This window comes from Engystomops pustulosus, chromosome 2 (assembly GCF_040894005.1).
Source record: "Engystomops pustulosus chromosome 2, aEngPut4.maternal, whole genome shotgun sequence".
Taxonomy (NCBI): Eukaryota; Metazoa; Chordata; class Amphibia; order Anura; family Leptodactylidae; genus Engystomops; species Engystomops pustulosus.
This window is the reverse complement of record NC_092412.1, coordinates 223,911,841-223,931,875: the sequence shown is the minus strand read 5'-3', so window position 1 is coordinate 223,931,875 and position 20,035 is coordinate 223,911,841. Positions and strand designations below refer to the sequence as shown.

General features: G+C 41.9%; 1 protein-coding gene across 3 annotated transcripts in view; it reads left to right on the top strand.

Annotated features, from left to right (window-relative positions):
- FAM222B (family with sequence similarity 222 member B) overlaps window positions 1–20,035 on the top strand; it is a 98,987-nt gene that overhangs the window by 28,806 nt on the left and 50,146 nt on the right. For all 3 annotated transcript variants that reach the window (XM_072138276.1, XM_072138277.1, XM_072138278.1), the window contains exon 4: window positions 6,146–6,200. The gene's annotated coding sequence lies outside the window, so the exon portion shown is untranslated. The remainder of the gene's footprint in view (window positions 1–6,145; window positions 6,201–20,035) is intronic.

The following is a 20,035-nucleotide window of genomic DNA, read 5'->3' as shown; positions in this document are numbered from 1 at the left end:
AAGCTGAATGTCAATTATTTTGGAGACCTTTTGCTGAACATTAAAAGGAATTTTAAGGTTCTCCGGCAAGTCGAATGTAGCTCGTAGAGGTCATTGTAACTGGAGGCTAATTATGGGTGTAAAATCAATATGCTGGTGCTATATCGGTCTGCCCTGGCATCACCTGCATGGTTAAGGGGCATTCATTTGTATTTTGTAATTCTTAGTGCTGTTTATAGGTTTATTTGCATTTCACTATGTAATATTCATTCCTGTCTATTAAAAAAAAAAAAGTTTATCGCTACCTGAATGAACCTTTAACACACGTTGTGTTCACCGTACTGCGCCCGCCGTCATAGGCTTTTATGGGGGCTCATATCCGATATCGGCCTTTCACACGTTTGCGTGAAAAGAGCCTTACTGTGGAAAGATGATAAATGTTGACAATGGGAAACCCCCTTTATAGAAAAGTAAGAATTTTATTCTAAAATTAAAAAAAAAAAAATGTTTGGGCTTGCCACATATCTTTGTATACACATAATAAAGACATAAAATGTGAAGCCTGTTCTCCATGGCATTGTGCCGTTCATCTCCAGTGGGCAGCACCGACACAGAGGGTGCTTCTTAACCAGCCTTATCAGTGGATGGGTATTAGTGCTAATCCTATTGTGACTGATTTAGTTACATAAAAAAAATGGCAAAGTGGCCGATCGGGGATGAATATTGCTTTATTGGCTGCTTACTGGCCTTACAGCTGAACTAAATGTTACACTTCTCATGAAGCCTACATGGAAATAGGGCATTTGCATAAATTTTACACGGGCCCCATTACAATTATGGGTATATTTAATTTTTTTTTTTTGTAACCTCTGGGGTGAGAAAATGACAGCATATGGGTCATTAAATGGGCCATTTGAGAATAGCCACCTGATATTGATGCAAGAAGCCTCAGGATCATGAAGCCTGAGATGATTTTTGGGCATATGTACATTTGGGCATGTTTTGTTTATTTAAATGTTTAAAAATAAATTTTTAGGGTGTGACCACACGTTCAGTTTTTCAGATGCAGTTTTTGAAGCCAAAAGCCGGGGGCTCCACTCCAGTCCTGGTTTGGACACCAAAAACTGCATCTGAGAAACTGAACGCGTGAAAACACCCTCAAGGTCAAGTTCGGCCACCGGACGGAGTTGTTCTTGCTGGCTTCGTCCACATTTCAGTATCAAAAGATTAACAGCATCAACTGATCAGTGATTGCCCTTAATTTTGTTGCCTCAACAAATCTGATCCTTTTAAAGGGATTGTCCACTTTTTAAAAAACTTTACTTTTTTTTCTATTAAAAACAGCCAGCTGTCTCTTGTTGACAAGTGACACACGTCTTAAACAGAAAAACAGTGTTGATAGGTCTAAACGCATCTGCGTTCGGGAGTAACTCCTGCCCGATACAATTTGTATTGGGCTTTAAATCGCAATTCAAGCTCAACATGTGAATGTTCCTGAGAAAATAGATGTATTTTAAATGTGTCCAGTAGGAGTTTGTGATGATAAATGGTGACACTGAATACATAGACTTTTTAGCACATCTGGAGATGACATTTACGGATCTCTGTAACTGAGTGTAAAAAAAGCCACTTAACAGACAACTTCCAGCCGTGACTTAATGTGCATACTATCTGGTTGTGGTTTTAATTTGTTGTTGAATTAGTCAGCAGGTTTTGACCGTCACTGGATATGTTTATGTTTTTAGAATTTTTAAATGTAGTTGAAGGCCAAAGCAGGAACTAACTATGCAAGTGCAAGATCCTCTCTTTTTTTTATCAGCCATATCTGTTTTTGCTTCACAAATTGTCGGTAAAACCCAGGCTGCTGCTAAAGCCAATAGTGAGTTTTGTATCTCGCCTTTTCTTAAACAATGGTTAGTTATTCCTTGTAGTGGTTTGTATGATGCTGATGAGTGAGGAAGCAGAATCTTGTTGTATCTCCATGTCCTTTCTGTAGGAGACATTAGGGATGGAGGTAGAGAACCCGTCAGGCAAATTAACCTCCAAAACTAAATATATTTTCATAAACTGCATGGCTGTAAACTTAAATTATCAGGTCCGAAAGTTGTATGCAAATGACCTGAGATGGGTCCAATGAGTCATTATCATATTTAGCTGTCCAGCTTATTCATGAGTGGGAGGCACAGCCACACCCCCAGTGCTTGACTGACAGCTTGTGTTATGATGTGACACTTCTGGTGCTGGCACCCCTTTAGCCTGCGTGTATGAGATACTCCTATACACATGACTGGCAGCCTGTATAATGGTGTGATGGCTCCTCCATGTGCTTCCTGGTGCTGGCGCCCCCTGCAGCCTGTGTATGTATGAGATATTCCGATAAATATGACTGACAGCCTGTATAATGATTGGACACTCCTGGTGCTGGCTCCTCTATACTTTCTGGTGCTGGGGCCCCCTGCAGCATGTGTGTATAGGAGAACAGAACATGTCAGGTACTTGTGTAGCTGCTGTCTGTGTCTCTCGCACTAGCAATGGTTTACTATACATTACACACAGACCTGGAGATGGGAAGGGTTAACAGACATCACTTTCTCTCTCCATGTGACCAGTCTCATTTACATAATAAAGAAAAGATGATTTTACAACCATTCAAGTATGAATTGACTAGATAAAGGCTGGGATGGAGTTCTTGTGAGCTGCTCCAACAGGTAGTGGCAGAGACCTGATGACGGGTGTCCTTTAAAGACGACTGTAGAGGAGTAAACTGCTAAAAGGTGTATAGAGTTGCATCCAAATTTGGATGTAATAGACTATAATACTGTATACATACCGGAGTATAAGCCCCGTTTTTCAGCACAAAAAATGTACTGAAAAACCCTAACTTGGATTATACTCAAGTCTATAAAAAAAAAGTGCACACCACATGTGGTGCCGTCACTGGAGCTGTGACGTCAGTGGTTCACTGACATTCTAGTATGTGCGCCGCCATTGGCGCACACTGCGACGTCACAGCTCGAGCGACGGCACCACGTGGAGAGAGGGAGACGGAGCATAGATGGACAGAAGAGGACCCCCCCCTTTCGCGTCGGAGAGAGAGGCTGAGAACAGAAGAAGACTTATGGGCAGGGTCTGTATACTGGGTGCTGCAGGCTGTGTACTAGGGACAGCGGGGCTGCTGGCTTTATACTGGGGGGCAGGGGCTGGCAGGCCGTATACTGGGGGGCAGGGGCTGGCAGGCCGTATACTGGGGGGCAGGGGCTGGCAGGCCGTATACTGGGGGGCAGGGGCTGGCAGGCCGTATACTGGGGGGCAGGGGCTGGCAGGCCGTATACTGGGGGGCAGGGGCTGGCAGGCCGTATACTGGGGGGCAGGGGCTGGCAGGCCATATACTGGGGGGCAGGGGCTGGCAGGCTGTATACTGGGGGCAGGGGCTGGCAGGCTGTATACTGGGGGGCAGGGGCTGGCAGGCCGTATACTGGGGGGCAGGGGCTGGCAGGCCGTATACTGGGGGGCAGGGGCTGGCAGGCCGTATACTGGGGGGCAGGGGCTGGCAGGCCGTATACTGGGGGGCAGGCTTGGAACAATGCATTCCCTACCCTTGGCTTATACTCGAGTTGGCTTATACTCCAGTGTATACGGTATATATCTATATGATAGTATGTTCAGTTTATTACTATCGGATCCCCAGGTTATGCACAAGATTCTGTGGGGGAGATTTATCATTATATGACTGCTTGGGACAGCTCTTTTCCTGTCTTTAGAGCTTCGCTCCCCGTCAGATTAATTAAAGTGGCTTTGACCCTTGAATAAATGTTCATATGCTCTCCTTGTGTCTGGGATTTTTATTTTAAAAATTTGTAAAAAAGGCTCAATGTGTAAAAAGGCGGAAATATTCATGTGCCACTTTTGAGCAATGAAAAGTCACAAAAAACCTCTCCAACTTTTTTACAGCAAAAACCCCAGCAAATCCAGTGATTAAATGATTAAATCTCCACCTTTACGTGTATTTTTATAATTTTAACTCTAGACAAAAAATAATAATTTTTTTGTGCCAGTTGGATTTTCAAAATTTTTTGCTCTCCTAGGAACAAGGTTTGTCAAAAAAGCTTCATTACAGTCGCCTTACAGCCTGGAAGTAACATAACATCCAGAGACCTTCACCACAGGTCACAGGGGGCAGAGAGGTCTGTCTGTAAGACCTCATGCACACGACCGGCTGTATTCTGGCCGTAAATACGGGATGATTTGCTACTCTGTGGCACCGTATCCATATCGAATCCTAGGAACCTAGGTTCCTCCCACAGGCCCATGTGGAAACTGAATGTATATATAGCAGCATACGGTGCAAAAACAGTCTCTATATTTTTATGTCCCGCTCAAGGTACGTTACAGTGGACAATAAGGCCATGTACAAGGGTGGTCTTATTGAGATATATATATATATCGGCCGTTTTAATGCGTTCTCTACAAGTTTGGGCCCAAGTTGGGACTGCCTGTATTTGTATTGCAGTTTTCTGTGTTGTCTATAGTTTACTATAGAGTGAAACTCCATTAACCCCTTACCGACATGTGACGTAATAGTACGTCACATGGCGGGTCCCGGTACATGGAGAGGGCTCGCGGGCCGAGCCCTCTCCATAGCCGGTAAGTCTTTGCTGCATATTGCAGCAAAGGCTTACCGGTAACACCAGCGATCGGCATGCGCCGCCATCTTTCCGTGGATCGTTGCTGCCCGTGACGTCATCGGGGAGCGGCGGTCCATCGCCATGGTAACTTCGGGTCTCACGAAGACCCGAAGCTACTTCGGGTTAACCCATTCATTACCATGTGCTGTCAGCACATGGTAATGTATGAGTAGTAAAATCCCCATATACAGGCGGTCCCTGGGTTACATACAAGATAGGGTCTGTAGGTTTGTTCTTAAGTTGAATTTGTATGTAAGTCGAAACTTTATATTTTATCATTGTAATCCCAGACAGAACTTTTTTGGTCTCTGTGACAATTGGATTTTAAAAATGTTGGGTTGTCATAAGAACCAGGATTAACAATAAAGCTTCATTACTGACACCTGCAATAACTGTTATAGCTGTTTATTGTAGCCTGGGACTAAAGTACAATTAATTACCAATATCCAGAGGTCCGTTTGTAACTATGGGTCGTATGTAAGTCGCCTGTACTGCCATACTGTAGTATGGCAGTATATGATAGGATCGATCAGACAACCTAGGGTTAAAGTACCCTAGGGGGTCTGAAAAATAGTAAAAATAAAAATAAAAAAAGTTAAAATAAAAAAATTATAATAAAAAAACCTAAAAATTCAAATCGCCCCCCTTTCCCTAGAATTGATATAAATATAAATAAACAGTAAAAATCATAAGCACGTTAGGTATTGCCGCGTCCGAAAATGCCCGATCTATCAAAATATGATAACGGGTTTTTCACTGCGTTTAACCCCGTAACGGAAAATCACGCCCAAAGTCGAAAATGGCACTTTTTTGCCATTTAAAATTTGTTTTAAAATTCTATAAAAAGTGATCAAAAGGTCGTACAGTCCTGAAAATGATAACATTGTAAACGTCCTCAAAATCCGCAAAAAACGACACCACCCACAGCTCCATAAACCAAAGTATGAAAAAGTTATTAGCCCCAGAAGATGGCAAAATTCCCAAAAAAAATTTTGTACAGGAGGTTTTAATTTTTTTAAATGTATGAAAACATTATAAAACCTATACAAATTTGGTATCCCCGTAATCGTACCGACCCAAAGAATAAAGTAGACCTGTCATTTGGGGCGCACAGTGAAATCCGTAAAATCCAAGCCCACAAGAATACGGCACAAATGCGTTTTTTTACCAATTTCACTGCATTTGGAATTTTTTTTCCCGGTACACGGCATGAAATATTAAAAACCACCATTTTGAAGTGTAATTTGTTACGCAGAAAATAAGCCATCACACAGCTCTGTACATGGAAAAATAAAAAAAGTTACAGATTTTTGAATGTGGGGAGTGAAAAATGAAAACGCAAAATCGAAAAAGGGCCGCGGCGGGAAGGGGTTAAAAATACTTGGTAGCAGATTTTATCTCTGGGAATAGCCCAGGGCTCAAAATACATTTTGTTACTTATTGTTATTAATTTGTCATATTTTTGTCTCTTTGTGTTGTAGGGACTTGGACATTGGCTGGTTAGGGCTCACCGTAGAGCAAACCTATTCTACTGTGGTAAGTATTTACTCTAGATCTCTCTAGATGACAATTCATCTGTCATAATATTTGCCCCTGTTTTTTTACAGCAAGCAGTTTCTTAATAAACAACAAAAATAAATGCTCCGATCATGTGGGATGGTTCCATCATTCGCTTACCTCGAGGTGTCATAGGGATGCATTCAGTCACCCCGAAACATTTGGGCCCTTGCATTGTATAGGTTTCCATTCTTTCTACATTCTCATTGTGTTTATAGATTGCATATGCAGATTTTACCTAAGTTCAAATTTTAGTTTCCAATACAATAATTTAAATTCAGTTTTAGAAGTGAGCCATCTCAAAGCTCATATAGCTCTTTCTGATTTAGTGTGGCAGAAGGCAGAGCTCAACCTTTGCATTTCATAATACGATAGGTGTGCAGATGCCTATTATAATACTAATGATCTGCAGGGTGAGCAACGGCCTGCAGTTCAAATGACAATGCCGGCTTCTTCGGCAATTTTTTGCTTTGTTGTTTTTCTGATGGTGATAAGGACTGATTTTTGGGAATGTGACAAACGCACCATAAACAGGCACACTTATGCTCGTATTCTTATTTTTAAATATTTAAAGGAAATCTACTTTCAAAATCAAGCATGATAAACCAGGACCACTTAGGCTACATTCCTATGGACGTGCGCCCTCGTCCGATTCCCTCGGCATCTTTGGCCTTCTGCGCATGCGCAGTAGCTCCGGCCCCGGAGCCGCGGCCGCGCTGCCGAAGGCCTGCGTTCTGCGCATGCGCAGAACGCAGGGGACCCGGACGAGGGCGCACAGCTACCAGGAGCTGCGCGCCGAAAATTACCTGGTAGGCGGAGTAATGTGGCTACTGGGGCGTAGAGTAGCCGCGACTAGTAGCCTCATGTCCGGGACGTGAGGATTAGCCCAAAAAAGGGCTATCCTCAAGTCCCATTCATCCACCTACCACCCTTCTACCTTTATAGATGGAATCGGGGTGGTAGGTTCCCTTTAATTCAAACAATAAAACTTATTTGCTGAAATGGGAATACCCCTTTAACTTCTCGGCACATAGATGTGGATGGGATTGCTGTCCGGTTTCTGAACCTTTGCTAATGAATGGTTGCTAGGCAAATTGCATCTCAATCAGTATAATTCTCTGCATGTCATGTACAGGTCCGTTCTTTGAGAGCTAAAGCATCACCAGTCACAAATCTGACAAGGGTCAGGATCACCGGCGGAGGATAGAATATTTATCTGTAAATTGTACAATCACAGAGCAGACTGTGGGGTGTTCTGCAGGGGGATGAATAACGCCGTGCGACTCAATTCTGAGGGGCACAACCCTGTAAATTTAGGGCATTTACAAGATGTCTCCTAGGGATAAGATGTTACGAGATCTGATAAGAATATACTTTCAGCCATTGAATGTTAGCAGTGTTTCAGTTCACTTTCTGTAAGCAAAGATCTGGAATACTTTAACATGAAATCCTAATTGCCTAAAACAGTAGGGGCATTTATAATTTTCTAAGTTTTTTTTTTTTTTTTTTTGTTTCCCTGGTTCATTGTCTTTTTTTGGGCAAGTTACATGAGAAGGCAGAGATGCCTTTTTTTGCACTATTTTTAAAAGGTGTACAAAAAAATGTGGGAATGTAGCATGCACACAAACAAGCTAAAGTTGCAATACTCAAAACCAAAGAAACCCATTGTCCCACTTTTTGCATGGTGATGGAAAAGTCCTTAAAGGAATATTCCAGTCACACCAGATTCATTGAATTATAGATTATGCAAGAGAGGAGAGGAGCATGACTCTGGGTTTTAGAAATACAACGAAAATGTATCCTGCTCCTCCCTCCATGCCCTGCACCATCTATTATTCAATGAATTAGAATTGACTGGAGTGTTACTTTAAAGGGGTTGTTACGGAATTTCTTTTTATGGCCTATCCCCAGGTAAATGGGTGCTGAGTTGTATTAACGATGCATGGTCATTACAATGGGGGAGAAAACCACTGCTCCTGGCTCTGTACACTGTGTCGGGTCAGGCTGAACTGCTGGTGAGTGTTTGCCCACCTCTCTTACTTTTTGCTGTGAAAAACAATTCAGATATTCGCCATTCCAATATACACTCACCGGCCACTTTATTAGGTACACCTGTCCAACTGCTCGTTAACACTTAATTTCTAATCAGCCAATCACATGGCGGCAACTCAGTGCATTTAGGCATGTAGACATGGTCAAGACAATCTCCTGCAGTTCAAACCGAGCATCAGTATGGGGAAGAAAGGTGATTTGAGTGCCTTTGAACGTGGCATGGTTGTTGGTGCCTGAAGGGCTGATCTGAGTATTTCAGAAACTGCTGATCTACTGGGATTTTCACACACAACCATCTCTAGGGTTTACAGAGAATGGTCCGAAAAAGAAAAAACATCCATTGAGCGGCAGTTCTGTGGGCGGAAATGCCTTGTTGAGGTCAGAGGAGAATGGGTAGACTGGTTCGAGATGATAGAAAGGCAACAGTGACTCAAATTGCCACCCGTTACAACCAAGGTAGGCAGAAGAGCATCTCTGAACGCACAGTACGTCGAACTTTGAGGCAGATGGGCTACAGCAGCAGAAGACCACATCGGGTGCCACTCCTTTCAGCTAAGAACAGGAAACTGAGGCTACAATTTGCACAAGCTCATCGAAATTGGAGAGTAGAAGATTGGAAAAACATTGCCTGGTCTGATGAGTCTCGATTTCTGCTGCGACATTCGGATGGTAGGGTCAGAATTTGGCGTCAACAACATGAAAGCATGGATCCATCCTGCCTTGTATCAACGGTTCAGGCTGGTGGTGGTGGTGTCATGGTGTGGGGAATATTTTCTTGGAACTCTTTGGGCCCCTTGGTACCAATTGAGCATCATTGCAATGTCACAGCCTACCTGAGTATTGTTGCTGACCATGTCCATCCCTTTATGACCACAATGTACCCAACATCTGATGGCTACTTTCAGCAGGATAATGCGCCATGTCATAAAGCTGGAATCATCTCAGACTGGTTTCTTGAACATGACAATGAGTTCACTGTACTCAAATGGCCTCCACAGTCACCAGATCTCAATCCAATAGAGCATCTTTGGGATGTGGTGGAACGGGAGATTCGCATCATGGATGTGCAGCCGACAAATCTGCGGCAACTGTGTGATGCCATCATGTCAATAGGGACCAAAATCTCTGAGGAATGCTTCCAGCACCTTGTTGAATCTATGCCACGAAGAATTGAGGCAGTTCTGAAGGCAAAAGGGGGTCCAACCCGTTACTAGCATGGTGTACCTAATAAAGTGGCCGGTGAGTGTGTGTGTGTGTGTATATATATAATAGAGGTCATTGTACAGGGAGGGGGAGGAGATAACACTGACCCATCATTACTGACAATAGATGTTGTCACAGCGTATCTCCTCCCCCTCCCTGTACAATGTCCTCTATATAGATAACACTGACCCATCATTACATCACTACGGACAATAGATGATGTCACAGCTTATCTATGTAGAGGTTATTGTACAGGAGATGTCACATCTCTTGTCTGTATTGGATGCACTGTGTTTTATATTGCTATTTGTCTCTTCTGTGATGTAAATGAGGTAGCTGCTACAAAGAAAATAGGTGGTGCCTGTCCCTCCGGGGGCGTGAATAAATTACATTTCAGTGGAGCCCAGAGGTGCGGCTGTTCCAATGTATACGGAAAGAAGATTACTCCTCATGAACCAGTCCTGCCTCCCCCCCCCCCCCCCTGCAGTAATTATCTACAATCAGAAAAATCTGATGGTAGATGTTCTTTTAGATTAAAAAAATAAATCTGAAAAAAACTTAAAAAGAACCTGTCATGCAAAGTAATCCACTCAAAATAAAAATACTTCACAAAAACCAAGATTTGAAAACCATTGCCCTTATCCCTAAATGGTTCCTTTCATTGGCTGCAATGTTAAAGAATCAGTTTGTGAACTTATATGCAAATCACCTGATGCCAGTCCACGTCACTACTTTAGTCCAATGAAGCCTTTTAGTGTTCATGAGTTACTTACATTGCTCTTCCTTCTGGTTCCTGATTGGCAAGTCTCAGTGCCTCAGAACATTGAGTAAAAGCTCTGTTACATCATTGGCCACTTAATTTCATGTGGCCAGGATGATATCATGTAAAGTCCTGTTCATTTGCACAGACTACCCCATGAATGTATCGGATCACATGAAGTTACAGCAGACTGCATGGTGTATGGGGAGGAGTAGAAGTCCATGCAGGCATGTGATCATGCCATGATACTGGCGTGGGATCAGATATATGCATGGTATGGTTTGCTAATGTTGGGAGGCAAAAGGATCTGTGATGTCACCCAGGTCACATGACATTCTGAGAAAAAGCATAGTGAGGTGTACATGGGAGGGGCCGGTCGAGCAGGACATGTACCCTATGATGCTTTCTCAGATAAAGTTGATTTATTGGGATGTGAGGGAAACAATTTTTAACTAAAAGAAGGGTTAGAAGAACTAACCAAAAGGGCTCTATGGAAGCCTGTCACTAGCTGTATTTGTGAAAAATGTGCTGACAGGTTTCTTTTAAATTAAGATTACCGTAATTTTCTTGTGACACATTCCCTTTAAACAGGGGCTGCCTAATGTAATATCGACTCTTTTAAAAGCTTCATTTAGAACTTAGAAACTCTGGATGTGTGTGAGCTCCTCGGCGTTATTCTCCTTAGAGATCTGATGAATCCCTGGAGTTATCAAGGGATTCAAAGGTGAATTTTCATAGATGCAGAAAAGCCTGAATGTTATATTTATGGAAGTAGGATATTTGGGTTTATGAAGGTGTGTAATTTATTTCTGTTCCCTGTTGGGGCTCCTGTTACTTCACCTACAATGTTTTTGATGATGATTATCAGCCCATAAATTAGAATTTTCTTATGAATATCAGTAATATAACAATCTTTATGTAGCCCCATCATATTCAGCAGCACTTTACAGATCATGGGGGGCACATACAGACAATGAAATAAGACCTTGCAGAGTAATAACATGGTCAGATGAGACAATAGGAGTGAGGACTCTTCTCGCAAGAGCTTACAATCTACGGAAAGTGATTCTGAGGGCTAGCAGATTGTCTGTCTGACAATTTATACGGTGCCATTACCTTCCTTACCTTTTGTCTCTGTCACATCTTCATGCTGTAAGTCAGGCATAAGGCAGGGAGCGCTATATTTACTTTGTAACCCTGATTTATTATCGTCAGGTTTATGGTTTAGGCAGAGGTCAGATCCTACATCATAGAATATATAAATTTTACACAACTCATAATGGCCAGTGTAATACTGTAAGGTGAATACTTGACGGCAGGTTTCCATCACTCCGGATATTAAAAAGCTATTTCGGGAGGCCCCATCTCACTTCTTATTCCTTTGCCAATCCACAAATCACTGTAGCACTTCCATGTCTTGTGTATCTGCATATCTGGGACATCTGGGTGATGACGATATCTGCATGTCACATTTGTTCCTAAAGGGGTAGTCTCATCACATTCTCGTAAAGTTTTGGTATTCTATGGTATTACTATCATAAAGTGATATCAGATCTAGTGATATGCCATGGCTTAATAATATGGGAGTACCCCTTTAATGTCCTCCTGTTGCTTTATTTGTGTGCACTAGAAGGAGGTACATATTTTATGTTTCCAAGCCGCTGTATCCTGGGACCATATAGTCACTAGGATATTCTAAAAATAATTGGGCCACGTAGAAGCCACTGTTTTCAGCCAAGGCTCAAGTTTTTCTCTCAATTTTTCTTCTCCTGCTTCTAGAATAGAACAATAATAAACTGGAGATTTCACGGGCAGCTCCTCTTCTATCTTCATGTTCGTGACAGCCCCTCTTCTTTCTTCAGGCCGGCGCAAGGTCTGCAACAGCTCTGTGGGCACGACCCAGCCGCCGCACAACTGTGATTTCAGTCGCTGCTGTATAGAGTGCTCTACCTATTAGTCCCCATTGATGGCAATGGCGGCTCTTTACCGTACAGGAGGAAAAGATAGAGCATGTTCTATCTTTCCGCGTGTGTGAGGCCATGCGCCGCTTTCCTCTACGGAGGGGGAAGGGTCACCTCCTCCTCTCCAGCGCACAGCGGTATGCCAGCCGGGCAGGCGTACGGCTGTGTGAATGTACCCTTATACTGTATGCAGAATGATCATCGCTGTGAATGAGTATTTTTCCTTTTATTTTTCATCTTTACATTTAAAGTGCTGGCCTTCTTTCCAGGTACATTTCGGAAAACACAATGCATTGCAATGTAATAGCTTTCCTGGTGTGTTCCGTGGTCTTCATGATGCTCTCGGAGACTATCACAGAGCAGTTGTGTTTAATACTTAATTACACACAAGTAGATTAAATTTATCATAAGTCATTTAGGACAACATTGTCACTGAACTTCTGGAGGGAGTTTCCTGCACTGAAAGTAAAGGGGCCAATTAATATTGTACGCCCAATTTTCAGGTTATTTTATTTATTTTTTTAACAAAGCTTTACAATATCCAATAAATTTCGTTCCACTTCACAATTGCGCCCCACTTGTTGATTTGTTACCAAAAAAAAAAAAATTCAAATTTTATATATTTTTCATGTTTCAAGTCTGAAATGTGGTAAAAGGTAGAAAAGTACAATGGGCCTGAATATCCCTAATATTTCAATCGAAAGCTGAGCTGCTTTTGAGATTTGCAGGGCATTGTATGTGGAGTCTGAAGTAGATATCATAGCACCTAGAAGTCTCATCTGCTTAGATCAGCGTTTCTCAACCTGTGGGTCGCGACCCCAGAGGTGGTCGAAAGACCAAATCACACGGGTCGCGATCCTATTACGTTTTTGCCGCGATTCGCGGCAAAAACGGAGTATAAAGTGTGATAACTCACTGCTTGAGGACCTTCCTGCTGTATACAGGGGAAGCTTGAGAACCTGTGGTGATGTCATCATCACATGAACCTCTGGCTCCTCCTCTGTACAGACTCCCGCGGAACAGACTGCTCTGCTCACAGTAAGTAGAACCTGAAGCAGCAGGAGTGGAATCACCAGAACTGGGGGTAGGAGAAGGTGCAAAACTGGAGACAAGAGGGGGGGGGGACAGGAGAAGGGGCAAAACTGGAGACAGGAGAAGGGGCAAAACTGGAGACAGGAGGGGGGGGGGGAACACCAAAACTGGGGGCAGAAAAAGGGGCAAAACTGGGGGCAGGAGAAGGGGCAAAACTGGAGACAGGAGGGGGGACACACACCAAAACTGGGGGCAGGAGAAGGGGCAAAACTGGAGACAGGAAGGGGGGGGACACACACACCAAAACTGGGGGCAGGAGGGGAAGCACTAGAACTGGGGGCAGGAGAAGGGGCAACACTGGAGACAGCAGGGGGGGCACCAAAATTGTGGGCAGGAGGGGAAGCACTAGAACTGGGGGCAGGAGAAGGGGCAAAACTGGAGACAGGAGGAGGGGGGGGGCTAGAATTGGGGGCAGGAGGGGGGGCACTACAACTGGGGCAGCAAATGGAGGAACCAAAATTGGGGGAGGGGGGACAGTATTATAGTAGTTATATTCTTGTACATAGGGGCAGTATTATAGTAGTTATATTCTTGTACATAGGGGGCAGTATTATAGTAGTTATATACTTGTACATAGGAGGCAGTATTATAGTAGTTATATTCTTGTACATAGGGGGCAGTATTATAGTAGTTATATTCTTGTACATAGGGAGCAGTATTATATTAGTTATATTCTTGTACATAGGGAGCAGTATTATAGTAGTTATATCCCTGTACATAGGGGGCAGTATTATATTAGTTATATTCTTGTACATAGGGGCAGTATTATAGTAGTTATATTCCTGTACATAGGTGGTAGTATTATAGTAGTTATATTCTTGTACATAGGGGGCAGTATTATAGTAGTTATATTCCTGTACATAGGGGACAGTATTATAGTAGTTATATTCTTGTACATAGGGGGCAGTATTATAGTAGTTATATTCTTGTACATAGGAGGCAGTATTATAGTAGTTATATTCTTGTACATAGGGGGCAGTATTATAGTAGTTATATTCCTGTACATAGGGGGCAGTATTATGGTAGTTATATTCTTGTACATAGGGGGCAGTATTATAGTAGTTATATCCCTGTACATAGGAGGCGGTATTATAGTAGTTATATTCTTGTACATAGGGAGCAGTATTATATTAGTTATATTCTTGTACATAGGGAGCAGTATTATAGTAGTTATATCCCTGTACATAGGGGGCAGTATTATAGTAGTTATATTCTTGTACATAGGGGGCAGTATTATAGTAGTTATATTCTTGTACATAGGGGGCAGTATTATAGTAGTTATATTCTTGTACATAGGAGGCAGTATTATAGTAGTTATATTCTTGTACATAGGGGGCAGTATTATAGTAGTTATATTCCTGTACATAGGGGGCAGTATTATGGTAGTTATATTCTTGTACATAGGGGGCAGTATTATAGTAGTTATATTCTTGTACATAGGGGGCAGTATTATAGTAGTTATATTCCTGTACATAGGGGGCAGTATTATGGTAGTTATATTCTTGTACATAGGGGGCAGTATTATAGTAGTTATATCCCTGTACATAGGAGGCGGTATTATAGTAGTTATATTCTTGTACATAGGGAGCAGTATTATATTAGTTATATTCTTGTACATAGGGAGCAGTATTATAGTAGTTATATCCCTGTACATAGGGGGCAGTATTATAGTAGTTATATTCTTGTACATAGGGGGCAGTATTATAGTAGTTATATTCTTGTACATAGGGGGCAGTATTATAGTAGTTATATTCTTGTACATAGGAGGCAGTATTATAGTAGTTATATTCTTGTACATAGGGGGCAGTATTATAGTAGTTATATTCCTGTACATAGGGGGCAGTATTATGGTAGTTATATTCTTGTACATAGGGGGCAGTATTATAGTAGTTATATCCCTGTACATAGGAGGCGGTATTATAGTAGTTATATTCTTGTACATAGGGAGCAGTATTATATTAGTTATATTCTTGTACATAGGGAGCAGTATTATAGTAGTTATATCCCTGTACATAGGGGGCAGTATTATAGTAATTATATTCTTGTACATAGGGGGCAGTATTATAGTAGTTATATTCCTGTACATAGGTGGTAGTATTATAGTAGTTATATTCTTGTACATAGGGGGCAGTATTATAGTAGTTATATTCCTGTACATAGGGGACAGTATTATAGTAGTTATATACAGTGCCTACAAGTAGTATTCAACCCCCTGCACATTTAGCAGGTTTGATAAGAAGCAAATAAGTTAGAGCCTTCAAACTTCAAACAAGAGCAGGATTTATTAACAGATGCGTAAATCTTACAAACCAAAAAGTTATGTTGCTTAGTTATATTTTAATAAATTTTAAACATAAAAGTGTGGGTCACTTATTATTCAACCCCTAGGTTTAATATTTAGTGGAATGACCCTTGTTTGCAATTACAGCTAATAATCTTCTTTTATAAGACCTGATCAGGCCGGCGCAGGTCTCTGGAGTTATCTTGGCCCACTCCTCCATGCAGATCTTCTCCAAGTTATCTGGGTTCTTTGGGTGTCACATGTGGACTTTAATCTTGAGCTCCTTCCACAAGTTTTCAATTGGGTTAAGGTCAGGAGACTGACTAGGCCACTGCAACACCTCGATTTTTTTCCCTCTTGAACCAGGCCTTGGTTTTCTTGGCTGTGTGCTTTGGGTAGTTGTCTTGTTCGAAGATGAAATGACGACGCATCTTAAGATCCTTGATGGAGGACCGGAGGTTCTTGGCCAAAATCTCCAAGTAGGCCGTGCTATGCATCTTCCCATGGATGTGGACCAGATGGCCAGGCCCCTTGGCTGAGAAGCAGCCCCACAGCATGATGCTGCCACCACCATGCTTGACTGTAGGTATGGTATTCTTGGGGTCGTATGCAGGGCCATCCAGTCTCCAAACGTCACGTGTGTGGTTGGTACCAAAGATCTCGATCTTGGTCTCATCAGACCAGAGAACCTTGAACCAGTCTGTCTCAGAGTTCTTCAAGTGATCATGAGCAAATTGTAAACGAGCCTTGACATGATACCTTGAAAGTAAAGGTACCTTACGTGCTCGTCTGGAACGGAGACCATTGCGGTGGAGTACGTTACTTATGGTATTGACTGAAACCAATGTCCCCACTGCCATGAGATCTTCCCGGAGCTCCTTCCTTGTCGTCCTTGGGTTAGCCTTGACTCTTCGGACAAGCCTGGCCTCGGCACGGGAGGAAACTTTCAAAGGCTGTCCAGGCCGTGGAAGGCTAACAGTAGTTCCATAAGCCTTCCACTTCCGGATGATGCTCCCAACAGTGGAGACAGGTAGGCCCAACTCCTTGGAAAGGGTTTTGTACCCCCTGCCAGCCTTGTGACCCTCCACGATCTTGTCTCTAATGGCCTTGGACTGCTCCTTTGTCTTTCCCATGTTGACCATGTATGAGTGCTGTTCACAAGTTTGGGGAGGGTCTTAAATAGTCAGAAAAGGCTGGAAAATCAGATAATTAATCCAAACATGTGAAGCTTATTGTTCTTCGTGCCTGAACTACTTCCTAATACTTTAGGGGAACCAAACTGAATTCTGGTGGTTTGAGGGGTTGAATAATAATTGACCCACACTTTTATGTTTAAAATTTATTAAAATTTAACTGAGCAACATAACTTTTTGGTTTGTAAGATTTATGCATCTGTTAATAAATCCTGATCTTGTTTGAAGTTTGAAGGCTCTAACTTATTTGCTTCTTATCAAACCTGCTAAATCTGCCGGGGGTTGAATACTACTTGTAGGCACTGTACTTGTACATAGGGGGCAGTATTATAGTAGTTATATTCTTGTACATAGGGAGCAGTATTATATTAGTTATATTCTTGTACATAGGGAGCAGTATTATAGTAGTTATATCCCTGTACATAGGGGGCAGTATTATAGTAGTTATATTCTTGTACATAGGGAGCAGTATTATAGTAGTTATATTCTTGTACATAGGGAGCAGTATTATAGTAATTATATTCTTGTACATAGGGGGCAGTATTATAGTAGTTATATTCTTGTACATAGGGAGCAGTATTATAGTAGTTATATTCTTGTACATAGGGAGCAGTATTATAGTAGTTATATTCTTGCACATAGGGGGCAGTATTATAGTAGTTATATCCCTGTACATAGGGGGCAGTATTATAGTAGTTATATTCTTGTACATAGGGGGCAGTATTATAGTAGTTATATTCTTGTACATAGGGGGCAGTATTATAGTAGTTATATTCCTGTACATAGGGGGCAGTATTATAGTTGTTATATTCTTGTACATAGTGGGCAGTATTATAGTTATATTCTTGTACATAGGGGGCAGTATTATAGTAGTTATTTTCTTGTACACAGGGGACAGTATTATAGTAGTTTTATTCATGTACACGGGGGACAGTATTATAGTAGTTATATTCTTGTACATAGGGGGCAGTATTATAGTAGTTATATTCTTGTACATAGGGGGCAGTATTATAGTAGTTATATTCTTGTACATAGGGGGCAGTATTATAGTAGTTATATTCCTGTACATAGGTGGTAGTTTTATAGTAGTTATATTCTTGTACATAGGGGGCAGTATTATAGTAGTTATATTCCTGTACATAGGGGGCAGTATTATAGTAGTTATATTCTTGTACATAGGGGGCAGTATTATAGTAGTTATATTCCTGTACATAGGGGGCAGTACAGACAGTCCCCGGGTTACGTACAAGAATGGGTCTGGAGGTTTGTTCTTAAGTTGAATTTGTATGTAAGTCGAAACTGTATACTTTATAATTGTAGATCCAGACAAAAAAGTTTTTGGGCCCAGTGACAATTGGAGTTTAAACATTTTTTGCTGTAATGGAACCAAGGATTATCAATAAAGCTTCAGTACAGACTCCTTACAGCTGATTATTGTAGTCTGGGACTATAGTAACATCCAGAGGTCAGAGGGGTCTGTCTGTAACTATGGGTTGTCTGTAAGTCGGGTGTCCTAAGTAGGGGACCGCCTGTATTATAGTAGTTATATTCTTGTACATAGGGGGCAGTATTATAGTAGTTATATTCTTGTACATAGGGGGCACTATTATAGTAGTTATATTCTTGTACATAGGGGGCAGTATTATAGTAGTTATATTCTTGTACATAGGGGGCAGTATTATAGTAGTTATAGTCTTGTACATAGGGGGCAGTATTATAGTAGTTATATTCTTGTACATAGGGGGCAGTATTATAGTAGTTATATTCTTGTACATAGGGGGCAGTATTATAGTAGTTATATTCTTGTACATATGGGGCAGTATTATAGTAGTTATAGTCTTGTACATAGGGGGCATTATTATAGTAGTTATAGTCTTGTACATAGGGGGCAGTATTATAGTAGTTATAGCCTTGTACATAGGGGGCAGTATTATAGTAGTTATAGTCTTGTACACAGGGGGCAGTATTATAGTCGTTATAGTCTTGTACATAGGGGGCAGTATTATAGTCGTTATAGTCTTGTACATAGGGGGCAGTATTAAAGTCGTTATAGTCTTGTACATGGTTTGGGGTCACCGCAACATAAGGAACTGTATTGTGGGGTCACAGCATTAGAAAGGTTGAGAACCACTGGCTTAGATACAAGTGCACATTACAGGTAGAAGTTGCAGAGGGGAAAACTGCTAAAAAAAAATATTAATGGAGTATTGATTTATGCGAACTGCATTAGAAAGTTGGGGTCACTTCAAGGCCTAGGTTTAAAGACAGGGTTTCTCTTTATGGTAACATATTTATTTTGCCTGTAGCGCTGCAGGAAAAAAAATGAGCAGCCGATAGCAACTTCCGCTGACATAATCGATGGTTTGCTCTGGATCTTGAGAGCAGAACCCTCAGCACTGTGTGCGCTGTTTGGCGCTGCTGCCTGCATATTAGTAGGGTTGTCTGTGGTGAGACAACCCTTCTAAGTTCTCGTCACAAAGTAGAGCCTGTAGTATAGAAATATAACACTGTTCTCCTAAGGAATAAGTGGCACCTTTGTGGAAAGGTCGCATTGTAATATTTCTTTTCCTGCTTCATTGCTGTGAAAAAGTTTCCAGATGTTCTTTTGTTTTACGAATATGTATCACGCTGAACGGCCTGTGATCTTTCTACACAATGTAACGTTAGACAAGGGAAACCTGAGCAACCGCATAACACATCAAAAGTACCCACAATATTCATTTTGTTCCAGTGTGACCATAACTAGTAATTGATTCCAAGGCGCCAAATGTCATCTCTGCGAGGGTGAAAAGGGAGACCAAAAGATGCTGCAGCACAGTAATAATGAAACCTATAGCAAGATCCATCTAAGAAAAAGCGGATGATATCTGTATGGCCCCATGGACACTATAGTGTGGTGGCCTTTGATATGGCCGAACAATTTGCAGTTACTTCAGGGCCCCATAGATGTCTATGCCTCTTGGTGAACACAAAATTCAGAACAAGTCCTACATGTTACCATACTTCGGCACAGACATTCACCTTTTAATTGTAGATGATAGGGATGAAGATCGCTCCCTCCCCGTTATCCCCCCTGCACCCTGTTGTATGTTCGCCCAAGCAAGCATATGTGCGTGTGCATTGAAAATTGAACATCTGTGCCATAATACGGGCACAGCAACAGAAGAAGTTTGAGCACACAGTGAGTGTGTGTGTGGGGGGTGCACCTGCACAGTGTAACAACCTGTGAAGCCCTTGTACAGAGGGGCACCCCGCAAGTGCCCTTCTGGTCC